Genomic DNA, 10,401 nt, shown 5'->3' with positions numbered 1-10,401 from the left:
TGGATCACGAGGTCAAGAGATCGAGACCATCCTGGTCAACACGATGAAACCCCATCTCTACTAAAAATACAAAAAATTAGCTGGGCATGGTGGCACGTGCCTGTAATCCCAGCTACTCAGGAGGCTGAGGCAGGAGAATTGCCTGAACCCAGGAGGCGGAGGTTGCGGTGAGCCGAGATCACGCCATTGCACTCCAGCCTGGGTAACAAGAGCGAAACTCCGTCTCAAAAAAAAAGAAAAGAAAGAAAAATAATACAGTATCCTTACAGTAAGCCACTCTAACTTGACAAGCCAAAATGAGACTTTTTCTCACAAAGGAACCTGATATAATAACCTAACTGAGGGCCGGGCGCGGTGGCTCACGCCTGTAATCCCAGCACTTTGGGAGGCCAAGGCGGGTGGATCACGAGGTCAAGAGATCGAGACCATCCTGGTCAACATGGTGAAACCCCGTCTCTACTAAAAATACAAAAAAATTAGCTGGGCATGGTGGCGCGTGCCTGTAATCCCAGCTACTCAGGAGGCTGAGGCAGGAGAATTGCCTGAACCCAGGAGGCGGAGGTTGTGGTGAGCCGAGATCGCGCCATTGCACTCCAGCCTGGGTAACAAGAGCGAAACTCCGTCTCAAAAAAAAAAAAAAAAATGCTTGATCTAAAGCCTACTCTTCTCCACTTCCGTTATCTTTTCCCTGTTTAGGATGCCATCCAATTATGGAATCTGATGGTTAACTCCCAGTGTTCATCCCATTTGACCTGCCAGCAGCTTCTAGAACAATCAGCTATTTTGTTATCTGAGAACTAAATTATCTCTCTCCCTTTTTTTTTTTGAGATGGAGTCTTGCTCTGTCATCAGGCTGGAGTGCAGTGGCACAATCTCGGCTCACTGCAACCTCCACCTCCCGGATTCAAGCAAATCTCCTGCCTCAGCCTCCCGAGTAGCTGGGACTACAGGTGTGCGCCACCACACCCAGCTAAGTTTTGTATTTTTACTAGAGAAGAGGTTTCACCATGTTGGCCAGGGATGGTTTCAATCTCTTGACCTCATGATCCACCTGCCTCAGCTTCCCAAAGTGCTGGGATTAGAGGTGTGAGACACTGCACCTGGCCAATTCTCTTTTTTTAAAAACAACATGTTATTTTGAAATATGTGTACATTATGGAATGGCTAAATCAAACTAATTAACATATGCATTATCATACACATCCTATTCTGGTAAGAACACTTAAAATCTATTCTCAGCAATTTGCAAGAATATAGTACGGTCTTAGTAACTATCCATCTCCTGAATTTATTCCTCCTGTCTAACTGAAATTTTGTATCCTTTGACCAGCATCTCCCCAGTCCCTCCCATACCCTGTAACCACTGTCTGGCCTTTCCTTTTCCCTTTCCCCTTTCCTTTCCTATTTTTTTTTTTTTTTTAATATTCACTCAGGTGTTGGTGGGCTGAGTCTGAAAAGAGAGTCAGCCTCCTCTTTTTTTTTTTGAGGCAGAGTCTTGCTCTGTCGCCAGGCGCCAGGTTGGAGTGCAGTGGCACAGTCTTGGCTCACTGCAACCTCCGCCTCCTGGGCTCAAGCAATTCTCCTGCCTCAGTCTCCCGAGTAGGCGCGTACCAGCACGCCCAGACAATTTTTGTATTTTTTTAGTGGAGACAGGGTTTCACCATGTTGGCCAGGATGGTCTCGACCTCTTGACCTCGTGATCCACCCGCCTCGGCCTCCCAAAGTGCTGGGATTACAGGCGTGAGCCACCACATCCGGCTCATTTGTATTTTTAATAGAGATGGGGTTTCACCATGTTGGTGAGGCTGGTCTTGAACTCCTGACCTCAAGTGATCCACTTGCCTCGGCTTCCCAAAGTGCTGAGATTACAGGCACGAGCCACTGTGCCTGGCCTGTTGCCCATTTTTTAATCAGGTTATTTGGTTATTTGTTTTCTTGCTTTTGAGTTGTTAGAGTTCCTTGTATATTTTTGATACTAAGCTCTTTTCAGATGTATGTTTGCAAATACTTTCTCCCATTCTGTGAGTTGTTTCTTCTTGAGAATCAGTTTTTCACCTGGCTTCAAAGCTTTCCTCCTGCTGTTCTGTTGTTTTGTTTGGACAGGTCTGACTGCGTTGTCCAGCCTGGAGTGCACTGGCACCATCACAGCTCAGTGCAGCCCTGACCTCCCGAGCTCAAGTGATCCTTCACCTCTGTCTCCCGAGTAGCTGGGACTGCAGGCACATGCCACCACACCTGGCTAATTTCTTTTATTTTTTGTGGAAGTGGGGTTTTGCCATGTTACCCAGGCTCATCTTAAACTCCGGGGCTTAAGCCATCCGCCCACCTTGGCCTCCCAAAGTGCTGGGATTACAGGCATGTCCTAGTGTTTTAAAGGTATTTCACATTTGTTTTAGACAGGTATGGAAAGGTATACAGACATGGAAATGATTGTCATGAAGAGATAATTTTCCACTCACAGATCCCTAGAAAGAGGAGGCACAGCAGGCCACACAGGGCCACATGGCACTAGGTTTGGTCAGGAGGCGGAAGGAGTAAGGAAAACGTGGGTAACAGCCCTAATTGTATCTTCCATGGGAAGGACCAGGAAAGGGATGATAAGCTTAGCAGCCGATGCTGAGCAGGCTCGGAGGCATCCAGGCTGTTCCTAGTTGTCAGTTACCTTGTCCTTGAATGATTAAGGCAGACAAACAGTGACCAGAGTGTGAGAGCTCAGTAAAGGTGGTGGGGGAGCGCTTCTGTTGGTTTGTATTTGAGAGCCATAATCCCCAAAGAGCTGTTTACCATCTCTAGGAATTAGCTAACACTGAAAGGAGCCATCCTCAAGGGTCCACAAGGCCCAAGTAGTCAATGCATCAGAACACAGATAGACGCCCGCTCCTTCTGCTACTTCACTTGCCATTTATTCTGTCTCCTTTTCTGAGTCTTCCTCTTCTCCGTGAAGTCACAGTATTGAGGACTGGTTCTTATTGGGCCTTATCAGAGCCCCAGCAGCAGAGTGGTTGGCTTGCAGGTGGGAAAAGAATTTACCAACAACAGTATAGGAATGTTCTAACAGACCGCACGCTGCAGCAGAGTGCAGCAGGGCACCTCAGCGAGAGCGGACTGAGCAGCACCGTGGATTTCCTTAGGCGTATTTGTGGCCCTTAAAGTGGGAGCCTAAGGGTCATTTGGACCATCTTAGCCACATATGTGGTGATAAATGATTGCGCCTGTAGGCATTTTGGTGCCATGATGTCAGCAACGGTTGCATAATTAGTTCCGACATGTGTGCATTCCGAAGATGTATAGAAATTCTAGTTACTTGTAAGCTTTTTGGAAAGAAGCCTGGTACCAGATGCTGGCCTTAGATAACAGGGCAGTCTAATTGCTTCTGACTTCCTCAGATGAGGACTGTTGACTCCGGACGGTCTGCTTGATGCCACCAGGTGAGCTTTGCTCTCCTCAGCTCTCAGTCCTTGTACATACATCTTTTTATCTCTTCTCTACATTCACTTGGTGATCACACGATTAGCCTCATCATTTTAAGTGGCATCCATATATATATATGTGTTTGTGTGTGTGTGTGTGTATATTTTGTTTGTTTGTTTGTTTGAGACAGAGGCTGGAATGCAATGGTGCGTCTTGGCTCACTGCAACCTCTGCCTCCCAGGTTCAAGGAATTCTCTGGCCTCAGCCTCCCAAGTAGCTGAAATTACAGGCATGCACCACCATGCCTGGCTAATTTTTGTATTTTTAGCACAGATGGCGTTTTACCATGTTGGCCAGGCTGGTCTCAAACTCCAGACTTCAGGTGATTATCTGCCTGGGTTGGCCTCCCAAAGCGCAGGGATTTCAGGTGTGAGCCACTGTGCCCCGCCAGAAGCCTTTTCTTTCTTAGTAAACAACAAATCCATTCTTGCTGAGGCCAAAATCCTTGGAGTCATCTGATTTTAATTTGCTTTCCCATATACCAGCAATAATCAAGTAGAATCTGAAATTTAAAACACAATACTGAAACTGCCTTTGCAAGAACCGTAACAGAAAAATATTACAATGAAAGAGATCTGACCTAACGGAAACCATCTTGCTTCTAAGCCCCAGGCTGTCGTTGTTCATTCCTGGGCGTAGGCTGAACTAACTTTGTTCTGTAAACAGGAACTTAGTTTACAGTTTAGCTTTGAAACAAAGACAATAATAGCCCTTTCCCAAAACAAGCCCCCTTCCTGCCTGCAGACTAGCCTGCCTTTGCAGGACTAAGCACTTAGCCACAAGATTAGAAATTATGGTTTAGGAGTCATACAGCTGGAGGCTGCAGGAGACTAAACCTCTCCAAATTGCTCCTGGGAATAACATCACTATTGCAAAAACTACGATCAGTGCTTGAGATATTTTGCAGACACGGCACTTGATGCATCAGCTGGTACCACCCAGATCGATAAACTGGCTCATCTGGCCTTGTGGTCCCCACCCAGGAACTGACTTAGCTTGGACAAGAAGACAGCTTTGACGCCCATCTCTGACTTGACCCAACAGAACTCCCAACTCACTGGCCTGCTACTCAGCAAATTATTCTTAAAAACTCCAGTCCCCAAATTCTTGGGGAGACTGATTTGAGTAATAATAAAACTCTGGGCCGGACACGGTGGCTCATGCCTGTAATCACAGCACTTTTGGAGGCCAAGGCAGGCGGATCACCGGAGGTCAGGAGTTCAAGACCAGCCTGGCCAACATGAAGAAACCCTGTCTCTACTAAAAATACAAAAAATTAGCTGGGTGTGGTGCTGGGCGCCTGTAATCCCAGCTACTTGGGAGGCTGAGGCAGAACAATTTTGTTTCATTTTTTTTTTGAGACAGAGTCTCCTTCTGTTGCCAGGCGCCAGGCTGGAGTGCAGTGGTGAGATCTCGGCTCACTGCAACCTCTGCCTCCCAGGTTCAAGCAATTCTCCTGCCTCAGCCTCCCGAGTAGCTGGGACTACAGGCGCACACCACCATGCCCAGCTAATTTTTGTATTTTAGCAGAGACGGGGTTTCACTATATTGGCCAGGATGGTCTCAATCTCTTGACCTCATGATCTGCCTGCCTTGGCCTTCCAAAGTGCTGGGATTACAGGCGTAGGCCACCGCGCCCGGCAGAATTGTTTGAACCTAGGAGATGAGGTTGCAATGAGCTGAGATCATGCCACTGCACTACAGCTTGGGCAACAGAAGGAGACTCTCTCTCAAAACAAAAACAAAAACACTCATGCCTGTAATCCCAGCACTTTGGGAGGCAGAGGCAGGCAGATCACGAGGTCAGGGGTTTGAGACCAGCCTGTCCAACATGGTGAAACCCTGTCTCTACTAAAAATACAGAAATTAGCTGGGTGTGGTGGCACGTGCCTGTAGTCCCAACTACTTGGCAGGCTGAGGCAGGAGAATCACTTGAACCCCGGAGGCGGAGGTTGCAGTAAGCCTAAACTGCACCACTGCACTCCAGCCTGGATGACAGAGCAAGACTCCATCTCAAACAAAACAAAACAAAACAGAAACTGGTGTGACACAAAGAGACTCAGGAGTCCAAAAGCTAGGGTTGGATTGGGATTCATAGTGGATTTTTAGGTGCCTGGCTAAAGTGTGGTCAAGGAGAGACTCTGTAACAATGTATATGTGAACCTCCTAACCACCTTGCATCATGGATTAGAACAAGTATCTTTAATATTCCTGTTTGAGGAATGAGGATACAGAGGTTTGGCGAGATTAAGCTGGAAAGTGAGTTCAGGCCTTCTGACCTCTTATTATTGCTCTTTTTATGAGGCTTAAAAGCTGGGGAGGAAACAGGATACATTTTTGCAGGTAAATGATAATCGCTACTACTAAGTTGAGGGCTTCCCCTGTACCAGTCACTGTGCTCAATTATTACCATTATTTTTATTTTTTTGAGACATGGTCTTGCCCTGTTGCCCAGACTGGAGTACAGTGGTGCAGTCTCTGCTCAGTGCAACCTCTGCCTTCCAGGTTCAAGTGATTCTCCTGACTCAGTTTTCCACGTAGCTGGGATTACAGGCAATCGCCACCATCCTCGGCTAATTTTTGTGTTTTTAGTAGAGACGGGGTTTCACCATATTGGCCAGGCTGGTCTTGATCTCCTGACCTCAGATGATCCTCCTGACTCAGCCTCCCAAAGTGCTGGGATTACAGGCGTGAGCCGCTGTGCCTGGCCTCTATTGTTATTATTATTTGAGATGGAGTCTGGCTCTGTCATCCAGGATGAGTGCAGTGGCGTGGCCTTACGAGCACTTCCCCACGTCCAGCACTGTGAGGAATAAATTCTATTCTTTATGAATTACCCAGTCTCAGATACTTTGTTACAGCAGCACAAATACTTAATAAAAAAGTAATTACGCTTTTACCTTGTTGTACTCCTGAGAGCAAGATGGGTCAGCAGCAGTACTGGAGCCACCCGTGAAAATTCGGCCAGGGTTCTCGCTCTTGTCATGTCTGTTCAAACCAGCAGGTCTGATCCGGAAATATGGCCTCAATATGTGCCACCAGAGTTTCCGTCAGTACTCGAAGGATACTGTTTTCATTAAGTTGGACTAAATGATCTCCCTTCAAAGGACTATCCAAGGCATCTACCATGAAACACCGTAATAGTTGGCCGGGCACGGTGGCTCACGCCTGTAATCCTAGCACTTTGGGAGGCCGAGGCGGGAGGATCACCTGAGGTCAGGAGTTCGTGACCAGCCTGACCAACACAGTGAAACCCCCGTCTCAAAAAAAAATACTAATAATAAACATTTTTTTAAAGTAATTAATTAATTTTTAAAATGTCTCTCCACCTTAGGAAGCCTAGCCACGGTCCTGCTTTCCCATGGGTTTAAGTGACTTCCCCTCTTCTTGAGATCCCCAAAATGTCCTGAGGTTCCTGGTGTGAGGTATATTGCCGAGTCAAAATGAGGAAACTGAGGCCAGTGTCAGAAAATGAGAATCCAATTTATTCAGCTCCTGGGTGAGGTTCTGTGGTCCGGGAAGGGGCCAGAGAAGTTGCACTGGGCTTCTCAGGGTGCGGGGTTTTATAGGGAGTGGAGGTAATTGATTGGTCTTTTTTTTTTTTTTTTTTTTTTGAGACGGAGTCTCGCTCTTGTTACCCAGGCTAGAGTGCAATGGCGCAATCTCGGCTCACCGCAACCTCCACCTCCTGGGTTCAGGCAATTCTCCTGCCTCAGCCTCCTGAGTAGCTGGGATTACAGGCACGTGCCACAGTGCCCAGCTAATTTTTTGTATTTTTAGTAGAGACGGGGTTTCACCATGTTGACCAGGATGGTCCCGATCTCTTGACCTCATGATCCACCTGCCTCGGCCTCCCAAAGTGCTGGGATTACAGGCGTGAGCCACCGCACCCGGCCTTGATTGGTCTTTAGGGAACCAAAGAGCAGACAGTTTCATTGGTGAGGAGGGTTGATTGATCATTAGGGAAACAAAGAGCAGACAGTTTCATTGGTGAGTTTCATTGGTGAGGGGGTTTGATTGATCATTAGGGAAACAAAGAGCAGAGAGTTTCATTGGTGAGGGAAAGTCAAGGTGCTGATGGGGCGAGCTGCCATTGGTTGCCAGGCGGGACTACTGGTGGGCTGACCGGCTGGGGAGGTCAATGTGAAGCTGCCGTTGGACAAATCTTTGGTGGGCTTTTTAAATTTTGAAGGGGTTGAGTGAGGAATGCAGGAGTGGGTGTGTGGAGCCTGCATAGAGAGAACAGATAGGAGTGGGTGTGGGGAGCGAGCATAGAGAGGCCAGCACGGGGAGAGATAAGTGTGTCCATTTAACTCCCAGTGAGGCAGCCGGCCTTACACCTGGTCCTGTGGAAAGTGACCGTGCCTTCCTCATTGTAAGGGAACCATGTGAGGGAATCTTGTGTACAAGGTACAAGGCCAGCTTTTTCCTTCAAGGGGCCTTATTGGCTCCATGGAGTCAACCTTAGTACCTAAAAATTGTCTGATTATATCTGAAAATATGACATTTCAGTCAAAGCCTTGGTAATATGACTATTGTTTCCAATTGTGTCTTGGTACAAACAGAACAGATTCTTACCGAACTTATGCAAATAATTATATTGCCATGAAAATAAAAATACTAATAGTTTCTAAATTCTGCAGGTATCATGTAGGAAGAAAGGATAAATGTGTACATTCTTGTACAAAATTATAATTTACCAAATTACTGTAAGCAATAGATAGTTTTGGAAAAAAGAAAATGGTATTCATATTTTAATGATACTGACAAGGAAATTTTGTCATTTCTTTTTACTTTTTATATTTTTTTCTTTTATATTTCTTTCCTTGAATTAAGAAATTTTGCTCAGTGGGCCGGGCGCGGTGGCTTACGCCTGTAATCCCAGCACTTTGGGAGGCCAAGGCGGGTGGATCACTAGGTCAAGAGATCGAGACCATGCTGGTCAACATGGTGAAACCCCGTCTCTACTAAAAATACAAAAAATTAGCTGGGCATGGTGGCGTGTGCCTGTAATCCCAGCTAGTCAGGAGGCTGAGGCAGGAGAATTGCCTGAACCCAGGAGGCGGAGGTTGCAGTGAGCCGAGATCGCGCCATTGCACTCTAGCCTGGGTAACAAGAGCGAAACTCCGTCTCAAAAAAAAAAAAAAAAGAAATTTTGCTCAGTGGCTCACGCCTGTAATCCTAGCACTTTGGGAGGCTGAGGCAGGTGGATCACCTGAGGTCAGGAGTTTAAGACCAGCCTGGCCATCATGGTGAAACCCTATCTTTTAAAAAAAAAAAAAGAGAAACTTTGCTATTTCAAGACATACAATTTTTTTTCTTTTTCGGTAGGTCAGTTGTTACACACTCCTTAGCGGATTCCAACTTCCATGGCCACCATCCTGCTGACATACAATATTTTAAGATAATAACTAGAATTATGACTAATACTATGGTATCAGGACTATCAGAATTCTAGGAACTTTATATAATTTCTTTTTTTTTTTTTTGAGATGGATTTTCACTCTTGTTGCCCAGGCTGCAGTGCAATGGCACGATCTTGGCTCACTGCAACCTCCACCTCCCAGGTTCAATCGATTCTCCTGCCTCAGCCTCCTGAGTCGCTGGGTTTATAGGCACTCGCCACCATGCCCAGCTAATTTTTTGTATTTTTAGTAGAGATGGGGTTTCACCATGTTGGCCAGGCTGGTTGAGAACTCCTGACTTCAGGTGATCTACCTGCCTGAGCTTCCCAAAGTGCTGAAATTACAGGCGTGAGCCACCCTGCCTGGCCACTTTATATAATTTCTTGAACACTAGTACTAAATATACCCAAAAATGTATAACTTAAAGAAGGCAAAATATAACTTTTCACTTGATAATACTTCCCGTGCAAATTTAGCACATCGAATAATCGTAATTATTTTAATATCTCTCTTTTCATAAAGAGGGAAAAGACTTCTTTTGAGATATTATAGGGGCCCTCAGAACATTCCAAAGTTATTTCAAGTTCAGAATAACTTAATTGAGGGGGCAGGGAAGGGAAAATAACCTTAATTTAGAAGTTGATTTTGGGGCTAGGCACAGTGGCTTATGCCTGTAATCCCACAACTTTGAGGGGCCAAGGTGGGCAGATCACCTGAGGTCAAGAGTTTGAGACCAGTGCCAATGTGATGAAACCTTGTCTCTACTAAAAATACAAAAATTAGGCCAGGCACGGTGGCTCACACCTGTAATCCCAGGACTTTGGGAGGCTGAGGTGGGGGATCACAAGGTCAGGAGTTCAAGATCAGCCTGACCAGGACTGTGAAACCTGTCTTTACTAAAAACACAAAAATAAGCCGGGTGTGGTAGCAGGCACCTGTAATCCCAGCTATTCTGGAGGCTGAGGCAGGACAATCACTTCAACCTGGGGGATGGAGGTTGCAGTAAGCCGAGATCACGACTGCACTCCACCCTGGGTGACAGAATGAGACTCTATGTCAAAAAAAAAAAAAAAAAATTAGCCAGGTGTGGTGAGTGTGGTGTCTGTAATTTCAGCTACTCAGGAGACTGAGGCAGGAGAATTGCTTGAATTCGAGAGGCAGAGGCTGCAGTGAGCCAAGTGCAGTGAGCTGAGATCACACCACTGCACTCCAACCTGGGCAACAGAGCGAGACTCCATCTCATTTTTTTTTTTTGATACGGAGTTTTGCTCTTGTTACCCAGGCTGGAGTACAATGGCACTATCTCGGCTCACCGCAGCCTCTGCCTCCAGGGTTCAGGCAATTCTCCTGCCTCAGCCTCCCGAGTAGCTGGGACTACAGGCACGCGCCACCATGCCCAGCTAATTTTTTGTATTTTTAGTAGAGACGGGGTTTCACCATGTTGACCAGGATGGTCTCGATCTCTTGACCTCGTGATCCACCCGCCTCGGCCTCCCAAAGTGCTGGGATTACACGCGTGAGCCAC

At 46.5% G+C, this 10,401-nt stretch overlaps 1 pseudogene; it reads left to right on the top strand.

Moving 5' to 3' along the window:
- The first annotated feature begins 6,394 nt into the window (after positions 1–6,394).
- Positions 6,395–6,561, top strand: LOC110568715 (small ribosomal subunit protein uS14-like; annotated as a pseudogene).
- The last annotated feature ends 3,840 nt before the right edge of the window (positions 6,562–10,401 follow it).

This window comes from Aotus nancymaae, unplaced genomic scaffold (genome assembly GCF_030222135.1).
Source record: "Aotus nancymaae isolate 86718 unplaced genomic scaffold, 86718_ANA_hifiasm-v0.15.2.pri h1tg000036l, whole genome shotgun sequence".
In the NCBI taxonomy this organism is placed as follows: domain Eukaryota; kingdom Metazoa; phylum Chordata; class Mammalia; order Primates; family Aotidae; genus Aotus; species Aotus nancymaae.
The sequence above is the reverse complement of the archived record's forward strand: the minus strand, read 5'-3'. Positions and strand labels throughout refer to the sequence as shown.